Genomic DNA, 18,134 nt, shown 5'->3' on the forward strand with positions numbered 1-18,134 from the left:
TACTTGGTCAGTGCAGAAAATTGCTTATCATTTAACAAGCTTCATTAAAGATCCTGTGCTTATGGCACCATGCCTCCCTCCCTTTGAATGCCCCTGAAATAATTCTTCCAGCAGGACAGCAAAACAGCAAGGAGCCAGTTACATTTTTAATCACTTGTGTCCCATAGGAATTGCAGTCTGCCAGCAAGGGCAGCTCCTTCCCCTCTGCAACACAGGAGAAGAATTAAAAGATGGGAAACTGTGGTTCCAGAATGGTGTGTTACAATTATTAATGAGCTAAAGATCAAACAATCTGAATGTCATTAACTGCTAATATTCTGCTACTGAATATGTTTGGGGGGGTGGGGAAGGAAGTGAGGGAGGTAAAGGGTTTCATCCCCCTTTTCCATTTGGTTTTTTTCCTGAATGGTGAAGGGGGAGAGAAGAAACAGTTGGATGAAAGAGAATCTAAAATAACTTTTAATTTCTCCTCTACGATACATGACACAAAAGAAAGGTTCAACAGTGTAAAATCCTTCCACACTCAAACCAGTTTGCATTGTCTTTTCATCATCACAAAAGAAAGGTTCAAAAGTGTAAAATCCTTCCACACCCAAACCAGTTTGCATTGTCTTTTCATCAGGTAGACCAGTTAGTCACTGCAGAAGTAACCATCAACGTGGTGTTTCTTTCCAGTAGTAATCCTTTCAGGTGGATGACAGCAGCAGCCTCCATTCTGACATGTACAAATACCTCACTTTAGACTTTATGTCTTAGAATATACATCTGAACTTTTGTTTTTTACAGATACTGAATCACTATATTAAGAGATCAGATTCTAAAATACCATGTCTTTTCCAGTGGTTACTTTTGGAGACTAATGCAGGCTTTGGATTTTGTGGTCTATATGTTTGTCTGTTAATGGTTCATAAAATATAGATGTTTTATATAGGAGAGATGCAGGAAAGCGATACCACCAGAATGACAAAGGGTTATGTGGTTTGATTCCAAAAGCAGGTGAAGTATATACTTTTAATGTAGTTCATTGTTTTCCTCACTGTACAGTCATACCCAGGTTTTGACTAACAAATGCACAAGTAGCATGTGGCTGACATTCAGCCTGCTTGTGAATTGTGGAAAGGAGATACATATGCTCTGAAGGCTTCATCCAAAGAGCATCATATTAGATTTTTAGAGGCATTTGGCATTTAAAATGAAACAAACCAAAGGTGGTTTAGTGATGACTCTTGTAAAAAGATTTTTACTGTGTTTTTGGACTTTTGAAAAATCTCTTGCACATAGTAGGACCATGGAAAAGGGCTTACTCCCACAGAAAAAGGCTGTGCAATTTAAAATGGGCTGAGTGCATGTCATAACAGGAGGGAGGCCTTTTGGAGAGTTGTACAAATATCATTGCAATGCAAACACAATTAATAGAACATAAAGTCCAGTCTTGGTGCCCTGTATACAGGAGCTTCCCCCTAATTCCTAACACATAAATATGTACTTTTTTATATCCTCACACACATAGCACACCTTAAAAGAAACCATGTTTGAAAATTCAGCTGCTGTAACTACAGTAGTCAAACAAGAAAGGTAAAGAATTGCCCTGAGGTGTAGGGGAGACTTCACTCTAAGTAATTTGCCAGCAGCAGCCCAGGGCACTTGTTCTGCCTTGAAGCTGCAGGAACAGGTGCCAGCAAGACTGAGAGGGGCAGCTGTTTTGTCATGGGCCTTAGCAGAGTTCACCATCTGCAGTGCATGCATCTCAGGAGAAGCCCATTACAGACTAAGACTGCTTTCCTTATTTTACCAAGTTCTTTATCTTCAGAGGCAGGTCAGCATCTGAAAACCCAGAGAATACCCCAGAAGAGGTAAAACTGAGACAAAACACAGGAGTGATTTGCATAGAAGAAAAAGAAGGAATAAAAATATTGTATTCTGAAAGACACATTTAACTTCTGTTAGAAGAAGCTTGGACAAGTGCCAGAAGCTTGTCCCCCTTGTGATATGATTATATGGCCACTAAGTCATTTGGTTCAGTCCATTTGCTATATATCATGATAAATCTGTATATAGCAGATCCACAAGTGCTGCCCTTTTCCTCTCCTGAGGTTTTCTGCCCAGTGTGAAAGCAGAGAACAGCTTTAACAAGATCTGGGGGCACTTCTGAGTCCTGTGTGATGCTCCTCTCCTGGCTTGTGTAGGTCAACAGGAGGAAATGCTGAGCAAGCATGAGAATAGATGAGGAATGACAATGAGCAGTCATGGTGGGAATAGGAGGTTATGACTGCTGTGGACACCATCCTAAATCCCAGGAGAGCTGTCTCCCTCCTTTTCCTCTGCAGCTCTCAATGTCTGAGAGAGAGAACACAGCTTTAAAACAAATTAGACACAAACACTAACTCCTTTATCCCTAGAAGTATTACTTCTGTAAATATTTTCTAATAAAGTGGCTATCTTTTTCTTCTTGATTTTTTTATCTGCATAATTCAGGACGTTTCTGATAATTATGCCTAAGTTCATTAATGATAAAGTCCTGTGTCATGCAAACATTTTCATAAGGATCCTCTCAGGGCACCTTGTGCCTTCCTGCTCGTCAGGTCTTCAGGACAAATACCTCTCCTTATTTTCAATGGATGACAACTCTGTCAATGTGCAAATCAAAACCAATTCATTTTGAACAGCACTCTCCTTAAGTCCATACCCTGAAGAATGCTTTAATGCAAGGAAGACCTTGTTCACCATCTGACTGTCTATGCCCTGAATTGGATCCTGTCCCATCTTGCTAGATCTATTCCTTGTAATAACCTGCTGCTGTTTGACAAGTAGATCCTGCCAGACATCCCTGTATGAATGATGGTTTTTTTTTCTAATCTAGGTTCTTTCTTCACCTGCATCTATTAGCTCTCTAGCATTTTCATAGACCTATATATTATGTGTATTTATTTATATATATGCATACATTTTACTTCCAGATTAGCTCTCTTTGAGAACAGAAACAGCCTGTATATTTTCCAGTGGAGTTTGTGGCTGAGGAAGTCTACTTGACATTTCTGAAACCGAGAAGTTTGTACAGGATTTTTAAAGCTGTGTTATGCAAGATGGAATTGCTAAGGTTTGTTCTTCAGTATAAACATGTACTGATTGTTTCTGTCTGCAGTATTTCACAATTTGCTTTCCCCTATGACAGCCTTACATTATTCATAACTAGCAATCCATGCCTTAAATTTTCAGTTATAAGAGTTTCCTGGTGGGGGTCACAGAATATGAAGGGAAGTATTGATTTGAAACATTTAAAATATAAATGAAGTTGTTTAGTTTTTCTGGTACGTGGAATATTATAGTCACTGCATCAAATTCAACCTCCCAGCATGTCTGTTTTCATAGACAACAAAAACATGCTCCCAGCCCCTCAGTGGACAGTGCAGCTCCTGTCTGAACATTCTTTGATTTACCCAGTATTTGTTAAAAACAAACATGAATAATAAATGTTTCAGTGCACTTGAAGGCCAAAAGCAATCATTATTTTATTCTTGTCTGACATTAGGTCAGAATCTTAAGACTTTGCTTTATAACTGCCAGCCCTTTGTCACTTAAACTTATCAAAGCAGTGTCATCAACCCCATTCCACAAAGACATACACAACGTCTCTTGTCCCACGTCCCATGAGTTTGGGGCAAGAGCAGGTATTAAACCCAGTGGCAGATCTCTTTTGGCACTGGGGGAAAACCAGTGTTGGTAGTGCCATGGTGGGCAGGCCTATATGCACGTCCATACGTGTCATCTGCTCACTACTCCAAGGCCTGTTCCAGAAGCCAGGTCTTCTCTCCCTTTCACCACCTGAGGTCTAAGAGCTCCTTTCCAGCTGGATCTGATAAGTGAATAGGACTGCCTAGCTCTGGCCTCCCAGCTCTGAGGAGACCAGGTCATCCATTTAGAGTCATACCCACAGACCTTCAATTAATTTATTACATTGGTTCAAAGCCGGTAAAAATGTGACCATGATTATGATCTATCTCAAGCATTCTAATGCTAAAAGCATTTGTAATTTTCCCATCTTTGTATAATTTCACCGATTTTAATACAACACATAGTAAAATGTCCCCAGAATCTAGCTAGTTTAATGGCTTCAAATTTTAATACAACACACAGTAAAATGTCTCCAGAATCTAGCTAGTTTAATGGCTTCAAGATAACAATAAGTAGTGTCTGTAATTAAACACTAGTCATACGGTATTTTTGAAAAAGAAAGTAAGTTTTCTCTACACAAAGTCAGCAACTTAAATACCTTAGATGAAAGAAGAATTGTTTTCCTAAATTCAAAAGAAAACATACAGTTAGAACATTATTTCCTGAACTGTTTAAAATTACTCCTAACAAACAATTTCATTGTGCCATGGTGTTATAGCAACAGGCCTAGAGATAAGGTGACCCAATAGCTCTTTTTCGGTGTCTAAGTTAGCTATAGGATGCTAAGTTGCTTTTGGCTGACTTGAACAGCTCATTTTTCATCTAGTCTTCTTCAGCGGGAGAAAGGATTAGTATTTTTGAAGTATAAATTATTCACAGAAGAAACTTCTGTCAGGGTTAGCTAAAAGTATCTTCAGAATTCAACCCATATTAATAAATACTTTTGACTAATTTTTTTGAAAACTTAAAAAAGGCACAATTTTTCCTTTGGAAATATTTTTTTTAATTGTCAAAAATAATTTCTGAAATGGGATTTAAAACCTGAAAATAAAACTACACATTTCATTTGACACAAATGTTTTTTCCCCCAGTTTTTTTTTCAGTTCAGTCAGTGAACTGAAAAATCAATTATTCGCACGGCTCTACTGGCAAATCATTCTTATCATAATAATTCCAGAGGGAATTATTCTGTGACGAGGAGCTTATATTGTATAGAATTTAAAAGTTAAAAAATTGAGGCTAGCATGATAAACAATGAGAAATGTTGTTTGGTTTTTTCACTTTTCTCTTTCAAGTTATGACCTCCAATCGAGATGAAAAACTAAGAGGAAAAAAAGGAAAAAAGAAAAACAAAAAGAGCTGTATGCATTTTAAAGTGAATTGGGAGTGTCTGCTTTGGTAATAAGCAGCTACCAATTCCCAATTATTTTAGATGGAGGCTTAAGGATTTCGAAAACCAACCCTAATGAAACACAAAAAACCCCGCCAGAACAAAACCACTTTTGAAATCTTTAGTCAGCTTCGTTTGCTCTGAACTGTTTGTTATGCTCCCTCGGCTTTGATAGTTTAATCATGAATACCTTGGAACACGCTCCGGAAAAGAACAGAGCTGCCTCATGCTGTATAATTATCCTTAAAGTTCGAGTTCAGCAACATGATTTTTCTAAAAGAGATAAATTAACCTGCCCTTGTGGTAAGCACATTATTCTCCTTCGCCCTCACGAGCAGCATCAAGCAGAGGCCCCGGCAGGACGCGGCAGAGAACAATGGCTGTGAGCCCATCGCTCCACACACTGCAGCCTGCCCAACACTCCCCACTTTCTGGTAATGATGGCAGTGCTGCAGAGGGAGAGAGGTGATTCCAAGTCCTTACATTCAGTAACACCTAGAAGTAATATCAGCAATAGCCAGCAGAACAGCAAACCGCTGGGGGGGAACAGCAGGACAGCGTACCTTTGTAAAAAGGTGCCCTTCAGAGTGGTTGCAGTGCTGAATCTTGGGCAGTGGCTTCTCTGCAGATGAGGAGCAAGGTGTAAGCCTGAAAAGAGGAATATTAAACTAGTTTTCAGAATCAAGCATTAAGTTTTGGCTAGGCTGTGTCTTACAATTCAAAAATATTTTGCGTATTTATCATTTAAAAATATCCAACAAGAGGACAGGCCCCTAAATCATAGGCCAAAAGTTGTCATGTCTGGTGTCTCAAAAGACAACCTGAATTACATTTCTGCTATGCCCTTGATTATCGTGGTGGTTTTCTTAAATGTCCAGTCAGTGCCTAGACATCTCATGATGATACTGAAAATAAAAGAATGCTTTTATCAATATTTTTTTACCTTTCCCCAGCACTTCTCCTGTAAAATAGGACAGATAAAAGAAAGGAAATCTTATTTCATCTATTTAAAGCACTTAAATCCTCAGCTTTTCAGAGACTGGCAGGTTGTATGTAACTATATTTATTAACAGAACTTAACTGGAATGAGAACTCAACCTTTGTTCTTTCTGTGTGCTTTATTGCTGGCTCTGTGTTTTGGTGGTACACCCAAAGTAAAAGGTGATCAACATAGATAGCAAAGACATCAAGGATAGGTTCAATAGACATTTTCTCTTTGGAGAAAAGTCTTCTTTCTGGCTGTATTCAATGAGAAGTTGAATCTCCTGATTAACTGCCTGAAGCTGTCCTGCTGGCTCCTATCCCTTGCTCCAGCTCCATTTCCTTGCACGTCCTGCATGGCTCCTGTCACTGCAGGAGCCTGCCCAGCCTGGGGGTTCGTAGGAGCTGCCATGAGTTGGGTTGAAGCAGCACTTCTGACAGGGTTAGACAACCACCATAAATACTTCTGCTTTGCATTCGCTTTTCTCTTAACTACAACTGATCCTCTTTTTGGAAATATTTTTTCCCTGGTCTTTGTGTTTGTTTGGAAAGGAAGTGGAAGTCTCCTTAGGGCTTTGTTAGATTTGTAAAATCCCCTCACCTACAGACATAAGACTAACAAGAGGGCTTAAAAGCAGAGCTGGTCACAGTAGATGCCTATCAGAGAATGAACAGGGGAGAAGGTTCCTGACTAAATCCTGATACCAGCGCCCAGAGAAAAACCTTTCCTGTTCCTGCCTACAGTAGGAACAAGACCTAGCTACTCATTGCCTCAAGACTGTCAGAGAGGTCTCACTTTTTCAAGTGATATCTGGTGTCCAAAAGTAGTATCTGGGGTGGGGTGGTCTGTTCTGCACCTCTTCTGTGCCTACATTCAGGGATCCTGCCCTGATGGCTGCTGCAGCTGCCTGTGGGGCCAGTCCTCACAGGGTGCAAAGGGACACCTGGAGAAGACAGCAGTGTGACCCTGCACTGAGCTAGAGCTCACAGTGACTGCTCCTCCCAGGAGTATTGCTCAGAGCAGCACGAGGCGTATTTTCTCTCCCTTGGAGGCAACCAGGTACAGCCCATACCCCACCCTTCCACATACACTATCACTGCAGCAATGACTACTAGGGGAACATTTGAGCTGTTCAAGGAGTCCATAGGAGGTCTCTTAAACAGAAGCGCTTTAAAATCTTTTGAAAAGAACAGCAGATGTACTGCTTCACAGAACTGGTTTCCCTGGTGTCAAATTCTGCGCACACCATGGATATTTTTATGCTGCTTTTCTCTATTATAGTCCTCAAAAAGTTACCAAAATCAGTATGAAATTAACCTTGCTTGTTTCTCATGTAGCAGAAACACTGCTCGCATGACATCGGCTCATGAAAATACTTTTCTTCCTGCTGTGACACAATTGGTGCTACACCCTGAGTCTAAGCTTAAAGATATTTCTACTTCAGCCGAGTCTGTCCAACATCAGTCGTGGACAGAAATTTGTAACAGCTCACTTGGGGTATTGCTGCATGCGAGAATAAAATTCCTCCCATTGCAGATCGTTAAATAACATTCTTGAATGGTATTGTAAGCATGTCCACTTGGATGGTAATTTAATGACCACAATTTTAGACCTCCCACACAACAAATTGTTCCTTTTCAGTGTTGTGCTGGGAAAAAGAATTCAGGATACCAGCTGGCAGCTGATACTGTGAAATACTACTTACAAATAAAGACAGGAAGTTTGGTGTAATCACTAGCATCCTAGAGCAGCTTTCTTGGGATAGCTGCTGAGCAGATGTAAGACTGGAATTTATTAATTAAATTAAATCCAGAAAAATTGGTTCGTCGATAAACTTAAAAGTGGTGATGCACATTAGCGCAATGCTGGGAATTTCAAATCTAATGTTTAGACCTGTATCAGGAGAAAAGAGAAGCAACAGTGACTCTTAAAGACTTCTTAACTTGCCTTTTTAAATTCATAAGCTCACAGTGATATATTGCTGCAACTTTCATCTGAGGTTTGTGTGTCACATTCTTAACGATCTAGCAGGTTGTGGGACAGACTTTTACAACTCCTGTGATATAGTAGTTAAAATCTGCCTGGTAGTATTATAGTGATTAAAATAGAAGGTGTATTTCCAGTATCTGTTTGTATCTATTGACTTGGTAATAATGACTTGCTGCCCAGGGATGGATGGCAGACTAACGCTGGCTAAGCAGGACACATGACAGCAGCAAAAATTAAAAAATAACAAAATATTAGCTCCATTAATATTCTGATTGGAATGAGCAGTTGTCAAATCTCGGCTAACATGTTCCTTACCTTCTTTGCACTATGAGACAGATAATGGCAGGGTATTGCCAAGCAGAATGTGTTATTCTAGCAGGTGAAGAGAGAGCTGAATTCTTGTCCCAGTAGTCCTTTTCTCTCTGATGCTAACAATATGGGGACTGAAGAGATTCAGGGGTTTAGCGTCTCCTATTTGTACTTGATATTTAGAGCAAACCATTTTAAACACGAGATACATCATGACAACTCAGAACACCTGAGCTGTACAGTACCTCTGCCACACACATGCTTCCCTCTCTGCCATCTCATCCCATCCATCTATCAAGACATTGACTGCTGTGTGAAATACAACAACTTAGTAGGTGATACCAAAGGGATTCCAGTGAGAAAGAAGGAAATCTTCAAGTAAGAGAGAAGGAAAAAGAAAAACTAATTGTAACACTGATGTACTTAGAGTTTAAATCCACTGCTTTTTCTCAATTCTTGATAGTCTGGGAACCTACCAAATCACTAGTGTTAAGTGATCAGTTGGTAGCACTGGAAGAAACTGTCGTTATTGATCTTCATCTGAGCAAGAGATTTTGCTTCGTCTCTGGAAGAGACATAACTCCCATCCTTCATGTAAAGAAGAGAAGCTTGGTATTTCTGAGGTTAAGAATTAGGGCAAAATAGATGCAGGGAAGCAGTGTAAAATACCAGCATCCTACCTTCTCAGCAGTCCTGTCCCTAAGCACATCACACCTGAGCTCCTTATCCTCCACTGACTCCCAATTTCCATCCCGTGCTTTTTCAAGGTCTTGGACCTGCCATTGAAAATTATGAAAAGCTTATGTGCCATTATCTAAAAATACAGCCTCCGAGCCTAGGATAATATGAATGAAAGCTGGAAACAAATTAGGCCACATTTCAGGCAGTGTGAACTAACATAAATTCATTGAATCTACAGGAGCCAGCTGGATTTACATCAGCTAAGAATCTGGCAAACTGTGTTCATGAGTGAAATTATTTGCAGAACATGCTGCTGGCAAACTCTAGCAGATTTTATAGCCACTCTCTTTATTGACACATTTCCATGAAAACTAATATCTCTGAAGAAAAAGAGCAAAAATTAATGTTTGGAAAGGGAATGGGAGTTGGTTCTCTTTCTACAGCAACTAACAGCAGCTATATTTTCAGGCTTTTATTTCCGCTTTAACACTTAGAGAATATGAAATCAAAGTTAGAAGAAGCATGTGTCCATTCCACTTGGCTGGATTTATCTAAGTATTTCATAGTAAGGATAGGGGTTTTTTTGTGGTAAACTGAAATAACTCAGACTTGGAATTAGCTGTGCTATTCTACTAGACGTAAGTATCACTGCATTATTTTTAGACTTTAGATCTAGGAGACTGAAGACAGTCTGAATATTTTCATATCTGTTGGTCTGTAACATTTTTTATCTAGCCACAAAATCAGAACAGCTTCAAATGCTTCAGTACTAGGGAGTTTGCCCAAGTTACTGCCTCGTCCTTTCTGTGTTTGTGATGAGTGTTGTTGATCTAGCCTGTAAACATTTTCAGTTGCCTCTGTTTGTCTGGAAAGATGTCATCCAGTAAACTGCATTTCAGAAACACTTAGAGTTTATTTGGCAAGGTAGGGTAGCTTGTGGCCCTCTGTCTGAAAGGGGCAGGGGGAAAGGAGCAACAGGGCCAGAAGGACCTACCCCAGTAATGTTTCACTTCAAAAGGAAGACTGTGCATCTATCAGACAATGTACTAACCAAATACAGGTTGAGATATAAATTGATCAGTAGTGATCCTGCAGTTCTTGTTCATATTGGCTCGCATTTACTTGCCAGTATATAGAAATGTTTACTAGTGTATGAATGTAATAAATCTTATCAGCATATTCATATTTAAATTTAGCACTTGTGTACTCTTATTGTTGGTCTGGCTTAGTGCAAGCAGTGGGCAATTCAATGCCCTGCACGTTTTCTGTGAGCCCTGGGACTGTGGGAAAGGGAGTTATGCTGCCCCTTTTGGACTTTGTTTTCTTTTTTAATTTCAAGCTCTCTAAACTGCTCGGAAGTAGGCCACTGAGAAAGCAAAGCAAACATGCTTTCTGTGCCTGGGCTTTGCTGTTCCCCACTAGATATATTATATTCAGCTGAGGGAGAATAAGAAGCTATTTTCCCCAATTTTCCATACTGCCTGTGGGAATCTAATTCAATTTCCTCCCAAATTTAGCACTGAAAACGAAACAGTAAAGAATAAAGTTGAAGAGGCTTCCGTAAATCTCTGGATTCTAAGGTACTAAGGTGCAGCAGGATTACTGAGCGCAGGTTAAACTTCTTTTCTAGCCACAAAGCTACTTACAGATTTAAGAAGCTTAAAAACCTGATCCAACATTAGTCCTTGCTTGGCAAATGAAAGAATAATATATCTACCTATACAAAGTTATATTTGTTATTATTGAATTTGTTTATCCTTTATTATTGATGTAGCCCTATTCCACAAAGGAAATTTCTTTTTCAGTTGGAGATTATGATGTATTAGATAAATTCAGGGAAAAGAACAGGGAAATAGACCAGTGACCAAATGCCTTTCCAGAAATAAACAAGTGAAAGAAAGGACTCACATTTCATTACTCTCACTACAGTGGCTACATCTTACCAGCAGACCACATGAGTCTTATTCTTAACTTCCAGATAAAGATGTAGTGCCCTCTTTGGCCTTGGATTCCATACAGCAACATGGACCTGATATATTCATGTGATTCAAAAATAAATGAATAGAAACCAAAATTTACTTTTCTGTTTCACTTAAGCTGGATCGTTTGTTAAGCACACCTACTTGCTGCCAGCAACCCATGGCATTTTCTGATTGTGAACTGTCCTTAGGTTTTTTTGAGCCTTTTAGCTCAGCATTTCTTCAGACAGGGATTTCCACCAGTGAGCATCAGTAGGCAAGATTGAAGTAATTATCTTGTTACCTCTTTTATGTAAACGTGTTCTCACTGTCTGTTGCATTCTCACAGAAATAAATTGGCCAGCAGTCATTTCACTTCTTCACAACAGCATCCTTTATACTTGTTTTCATCCCCACAAAATCTATTAAGCTTTGGAAATTAGGATAAGGACCAGCATACTTAGTTTTTTTTGAAATGACATGGAAATAATAATAATATCCAGCAGACAGGGTGTTTCTGACACTATGAGCCTCAATGAAATAGTGTTCCACTTGTTAGGGAAATAAAGGAAAACCAGACTTAGAATCTAAGTATTTTCATGATATTTACCTTGTACACTCAATGGTGCAAGAGTTTTGTAACCTGCCTGTACAGACAGGTTCTCATTTTAAGATCAATTTGTCTCATAAATAGTAAAAAATAAAAAATAATTTATATATATTTAGAACCCGAAAAATAATGATTCAGATGCAAAGCTGGTTTTACCCAAAAGATTTCATGGTATATTTAAAAGATGCTTGTTTTGACTTTTGCTTTCTCCACCTACATACCTTCCTCCTTCCTGGCTGAGGTACCAATTAAAATGTATTTGTAATGTGGAATTTTCACAGAATCACAGAAAGGGTCAGGTTGAAAGGGATGACAGTAGGTCATGTCCAACCTCCCTGCTCAAACAGGGTTATCCTAGAGCACATTGCATAGGATTGCATCCAGGTAGTTCTTGAATATCTCCAGTCAGGGAGAATCCACAACCTCTCTGGTCAATCTGTTCCAGTACTCAGTCACTTGCACAGTCAAGTTCTTGCTCATATTCAGTTGGCACTTCCTATGCATCAGTTTGGTCTATCTTTCATATTTGTCTACATTATACTAGAAGACTAAAACTCACTGGTGAAGCTGCCTCAAAGTCATTAGTAAGCTGGAGAGGCATAATGCAGATGACAGCCTTAACACATTTGACGTACTTGCCAAGTTCTTGCTCATATTCAGTTGGCACTTCCTATGCATCAGTTTGGTCTATCTTTCATATTTGTCTACATTATACTAGAAGACTAAAACTCACTGGTGAAGCTGCCTCAAAGTCATTAGTAAGCTGGAGAGGCATAATGCAGATGACAGCCTTAACACATTTGACGTCATGATAAACATGGCCAAGTCTTTAGGACAACCAAGTTCTTGCTCATATTCAGTTGGCACTTCCTATGCATCAGTTTGGTCTATCTTTCATATTTGTCTACATTATACTAGAAGACTAAAACTCACTGGTGAAGCTGCCTCAAAGTCATTAGTAAGCTGGAGAGGCATAATGCAGATGACAGCCTTAACACATTTGACGTCATGATAAACATGGCCAAGTCTTTAGGACAACTGTAACAAGGTGCTGGAAGTAGCTGCTAGCACTGGGGAGCTGACTAAGGCTCTTAACATTGCTAACAGAGTATTAAAATACCTAATTAAAACTGTGTGGAGATGATATTTTACGTTGTGTGGGCAGTAATGTGAAGAGCAAACATGCCAACTCCTCTGCAAGTTAAGGCTTTGCTTACCTGGGAGCAGAGAGCCAACTGATGGTGTGTAAACGCAAAGAGTCTGTGCAGAGGCTTCCAAGCTGGTTTTAGGTTGATATTCTAAACTTTGGTGATGACCTAGAATGATTCAAAGATGTATCTAAGTGAGGAACATATGGCTAGTCGTTAAAAATGTATCAGAGAGTTTCTCTTGTCTTTCTTTCTCATGAATAATCTCTTCCACATCAACGATCCCCTCACGTGCCCCCCAGTCTGTTGGTTGGCACTCCCATGCGAGAGCATCAGCACGCTATTAGCAATTACCTTAGTGATATTTACAGCATTTTAATGTCAGTTGTCTGTATGTAAATAGAGTCTGTGAGGAACGCAGCACACCCGGGGCTCCCACTACAACAGCACTGCTCCTTCAGTGTGCCAGAGTGCTCCCTGTGCCTTATGTAACTGCCAAAAATATCATTTCAATTGCTTTATGACAAAATAATGAGTCTGTCAGAGATGAGTGGTCAGAAAAACAAATTTGTTCTCCCACACAATTAGAGTTTATAGCGTTGGACAGCAATATCAATCTCCAGTGATTCAAAATTGAATTTGCACGTTGAGGGAAATGTGTTCTTGTGTGTGCTGTAACCAGGCTGCTTAGCAGGAAGAGTCCTCACAGGTTGAACTGGAAAGATGGATATCAGGTATGCTGTGGAAACATCGGGATGGAAGTTTCCAAATGCAGACAAGTGTTGTAGGGCCATGGCATTCACTTCCACAAGCTCAGCACTGACAGAGCCGCTCCCACCATGAGCAATTTTGAAAAAGTCTGGAAAAACTGTCACGGGATGTAATAGGCAGACAGTTGTTCCCTTCAGGTAGAAAGCCATTTCAAGGCCTGCATCTCCCCATACGTGACCTAATTGCCCATGGAGTTGTTGATATTTATAATCATGGACTTCAGACATTCTTTGTAAAGTCACAGAAGCATTAGACCTCAGCAGTGCCATTTACAGTGAGCATGTCCCCTATCTCAGAACTGCACTTTGCCCTTAACATTTGCTGTGTCCTTACATGAGATTTTGGCCTTAGGCTGTTTGCCAGTGCAGTGCAAAGGCTGCAGCATACATCCTCTTATGTTTGCCAGACTTTAACCTGTATTCTCAAACCTGCTGTACTTATTACAGCACCCTCTGTCATCCCTTCTCCGTGCACAGGCAAACCCTCTTGACGTGCCAAGCAGCTGCTGCCCACCCACTGCTGCTCAGTAATTGTGTTTCTGGGCATGTGTACATAATACCTTGTAAAGCACTTCGACTTTTTTCTATGGATTTCAAGAAACTATTAAAGGCATGAAGTATTGTCATCTAGATCTCAGTACACAGAGTGTGGAATCAATTTTTTAGGTTTTCAGAACTTCTCCATTCTTACACATGCAGCCAAAGTGACCAGATTCTGGTAATGGAAGCGTAAACAAGGCCTATTCAAAATTTTGTGTTTAATGTCCTTTGTATGTAAATCTAGTTAAGCCTTTTGTTAGTATCTCAGATTAAAAGTAGTAACAACTAGGAACAACCTTCAAAGCAAGTGTTTAATGAACTTACAAATGGTACCTCGGATTTTCAGTAATAGTTTGTCATCATGGATATTCACATAAGGTATCAAATATTTCCTTACCTGTGGAATAGAAAAGAAAGGCAATCCTCCTTAAACAAAAGAGATGAACTTGGGCAGTCTTCCATAGGAAGCTGATGTCCATATCCTGACAGTGATCTGCTAGGAGTCCAAGTCAGCTGCCAGATCAGTGGTGCTCAGATGATTGACAGCTGAAATACCTTAAGGTCCAGACTCTACTGCTTTGTTTTCACACTGCTCACAATCCAATGTGTCTCATCACGAGAATGGTTCTCCCATGGTCTGTCTGGATGGTACCTTTAACTAAAAAGTCTCCTTTCTGTAACCCTAAACATTTCTATTTTCTTTATTGCTTATCCTGCAAATAGAAGTAGATTTTTATTGCACTCTAGTCATCTCTCAGCCCCACTACACACATTTACCTCTTTCAGTCATCCAGAGAAGTCCATCCTCAAGCACAAGAGACATTTCTCTTTGCAGAAGTCTCTGAGATTGTGCATATGTACACTTTAATAAGGTCCCTGGGACAAATTGCCCAATTCCTAGTTCAGCCTTCCTAAAAAAAAAAAAAACACAACCAACAAAAAAACCAGAAGTATATGAAATATTCTTTTTCTGTTTCTCTCTCCACATACAGCACAAAAATTGATATTGGCTTGGTTTTCCCCAGACACGGTACCCTCCAACTTATGTTCGGTTTGTTTTCCACAGATGCTTTTTGTTCTCTTTCAGTTTTAGCACTGTCTGCATTTTTCACTCATTCACTGTTCAGCTACATCCTTGATTTGCTGTGGAAATCATGATTAATCTCTCTGAGATTTGTCAAGTGGCTTCAGTGGAAAATTGGTGCAAGAGGAGAATCACAGCCTCTGTGGCTCAGTCTTCTCAATGTCTTGGTTTTGCTTATGCTTCTGCTCTTTTCCTTCCTATGTATAGTTACTGACACCAAGACCTCTGGTTTAATCTCTTCAGATTTCATTCATCTACCAATTTTTTCATACTTGTATGCCACTAATGATCATAAGCCAAACCCAACTTTATATGTTGCCTATGCACTAAGAAGGCAAAGGTAATGTTTCTACCACACATAGTCTGACCTTTTGTGGTTTGGGGTTTTTTAAAAAAACATTCTTTCTTTTGCCTACTTTAACTAACTCTCATGAGCTCTATTTTGACATTTTTAATATAAATGTATTTTTTTACTCTGATCTTTGATCTTTAGCTAGTCTTGTAGAAAACCACTGTGACCACATTTGTTCCTTACTTTCTTCTCCTTGGAAAGTATATACAGCTAAGTTTGAAGTATTCTGACATTTTTTAGGATATTTACTATTGTTGGCTCTTTTTTTTGCTCAGTTGTTAAGTTTAGGTTTTGACTACCCTCTGCCCACAAAGGTTCTAGATCAGCCCTTTTTTTTTTGCAGTGATCAAATATATTGTTTGCTCTCATTCACTTTAAATCACACTCCTAGAAGGCTACACTATTCTCCCCCTCTCTCCCCACTGCTTTTTTCGGGGGGTGGGGTGGGAGAGAGGGGTGGGGCTGGCATGCTTTTGGGTTTGTTTTGGGCTTGTTTTAATTATTATTTGGAATATTCTTATAAGAGAGGATGCAGCATTACAGAAAATTCTGCTGGGAAAACTTTCAAAAATACATATAAAGCATACAAATAACTTGATTTGCATAAAGGCATTGATTGAATGACTCTGTGGTTATTCTACAGGTTTAAGGCAGGAAAGGGCATTTAGGAATTCCTCCAATTAGGAAGCTAAGTGGCTAAAATGTCCCTGCATTGTCTGGTTTGTGTGTGTTTGTTCTGAATGCCCATATGGAGGCTGATGGTTTTAAATCTCAGCAAACAGGGCTTTAAAATTTGAACAGAAGGTCACCAACTACTTTTTGAATAAAATGTGTTTTGCTGTTTTGCGAAAACCTGCCTTCGGTAGAAACGCAGACTTCCAGAATGTGTAATTTCGTTTTGCTAAAACCTGCCTTTGGTACAAACGCAGACTTCCAGAATGTGTAATTTTGCTTTGTCTGTTGGAGCTTGGCGGCTAAAATTGCAGAAGATGCCTTGTGCAGAAACCCTGCCCACTGCTGTACTGCATGGGCCCTGCTGTGTGCACCACAGCTGCTTGGCAGGATGCCACAACTCTGGGCTGAGAAGTACTTCCTCTGCAGCAGTCTTGCCCTGAGAAATTGAAAAAAAATGGGCACCAGAGCAGGCAGCAGAGCTATACCGCGATGCCCATGCTGTCTTCACTGGGAAATAAGGAAAAGGAGGGGCCAATCTGTGAAGATGTGGAACACAGTGGGATTAGGGAATGTGGGCAATAAAAGGAAATAATGAGAATTTATGGGAGCTGTTCATGTATGGAGATATATATACATACGTATAAATACGTGCATATGTTTTGTTTCTATGTGAAGAGGCATGGCACAGGACTGGGTAGAAGCAGAAGGGGATGGAAACGTCCAGAGTCCATCCAAGACTTTTATCCATGCAAGCAAAACTAAGTCTGTCTCTTCAGGAACATGACAGGCACAGCATCTGAGAAGTGCAAAGAGATTTTGCACAAGATTTTCTGACGCAACCATTCTTTATTTTCAGGTGCTTATTAAAAGAGCTGTGCACTTCTACACCAATTAGCAGAAGGACCTACATTTCTTTTCCCGCACCTCAGTTCCCCTACCCATCTGCAGCACCCTTTCAGAGCACTAGGAACTACAGCTTTTCCTCAGAATCCGCTGGGTTTTTTCCTTCTTGCCTAGATCAGTTTGCTGCCTCTGACACTGATGAGTCCCAACATTCAAACAGAATTCTCCTTCTGAAAGAAATCCAGTCTTCCTCTCATTTATTCTAGTGACTCCACAGTCTCCCCTGCTTCTTTCTCCTCTGACTCTATTTTTGGTCTTGTTATAACTGTATATATCTCTCCTGTTTGGAGTCTTCCATTTTCATATTCCTGTGGACAGTAAAACCAGAGATTGCTTTTCTTAACAGCAATACCATTTACTAGAATTTTGAATCTCTACGTGAATAGGCATATCTCACCCACTGATGCCCAGACAGGCAGTGGCTACTCACTGAAAATTTACTTTACAATTGATATGGTCTTCAAGCATCAATATTTTGGAAATTGTGTAAAAATGACTCACTCTTTCTCTTGCCTAGCATATTCAATACATTTTGGTAATTTCAATTTAAAAGGTGCTGAACCTGTTTTTCTTTAGAATGAGCATTGCTCAAATAACAGCAGTTTCATCTGCCTCATTTATAGCATTGAGGAGAATGCTCCACCATCTACTGTATTACAGATTCTTGTGAATTTTCTCTAGCAGCCACTTATGACAACTGCAAGCTTGTTTTACCCTGGGGATATATATGTATGTGGCCAGTTGCTTCAGGTCATATTCCTTCCAAATGGAAGTCAGCTTGACAGCTGTTAATTTGCACTTGGCCATTCCATGTGTTGTTTTGCTCTAATTATTGGTCACTGTATGGAACAGGTGACAAGTGCCCACATGAGTACCCTTTAAATCACTAGATGTACAATCATTAGGAAAACAAACAGGAAAGGTCGTTAAACACTAGTTTTCTCTCCAGCCCCAAACAGGAACCGATTTTAGCTGGTTTTGACATGTGCTAGAAAGGGATGGACAGACAATACCTCACTGCTTATGAAACTAGTTTCCCATTCTGTAAGTGTCCTAGTTTCAGGGAAAGGG

At 39.8% G+C, this 18,134-nt stretch overlaps 1 protein-coding gene across 1 annotated transcript in view; it reads left to right on the forward strand.

Moving 5' to 3' along the window:
- The window catches only part of NTNG1 (netrin G1), a gene marked incomplete at both ends in the record, with an annotated part of 56,390 nt that overhangs the window by 10,584 nt on the left and 27,672 nt on the right, over positions 1-18,134 (forward strand). The gene's annotated exons all lie outside the window — the stretch shown is intronic.

The sequence above is a fragment of the Acanthisitta chloris genome, unplaced genomic scaffold (assembly GCF_000695815.1).
Source record: "Acanthisitta chloris isolate BGI_N310 unplaced genomic scaffold, ASM69581v1 scaffold36106, whole genome shotgun sequence".
Classification (NCBI taxonomy): Eukaryota; Metazoa; Chordata; class Aves; order Passeriformes; family Acanthisittidae; genus Acanthisitta; species Acanthisitta chloris.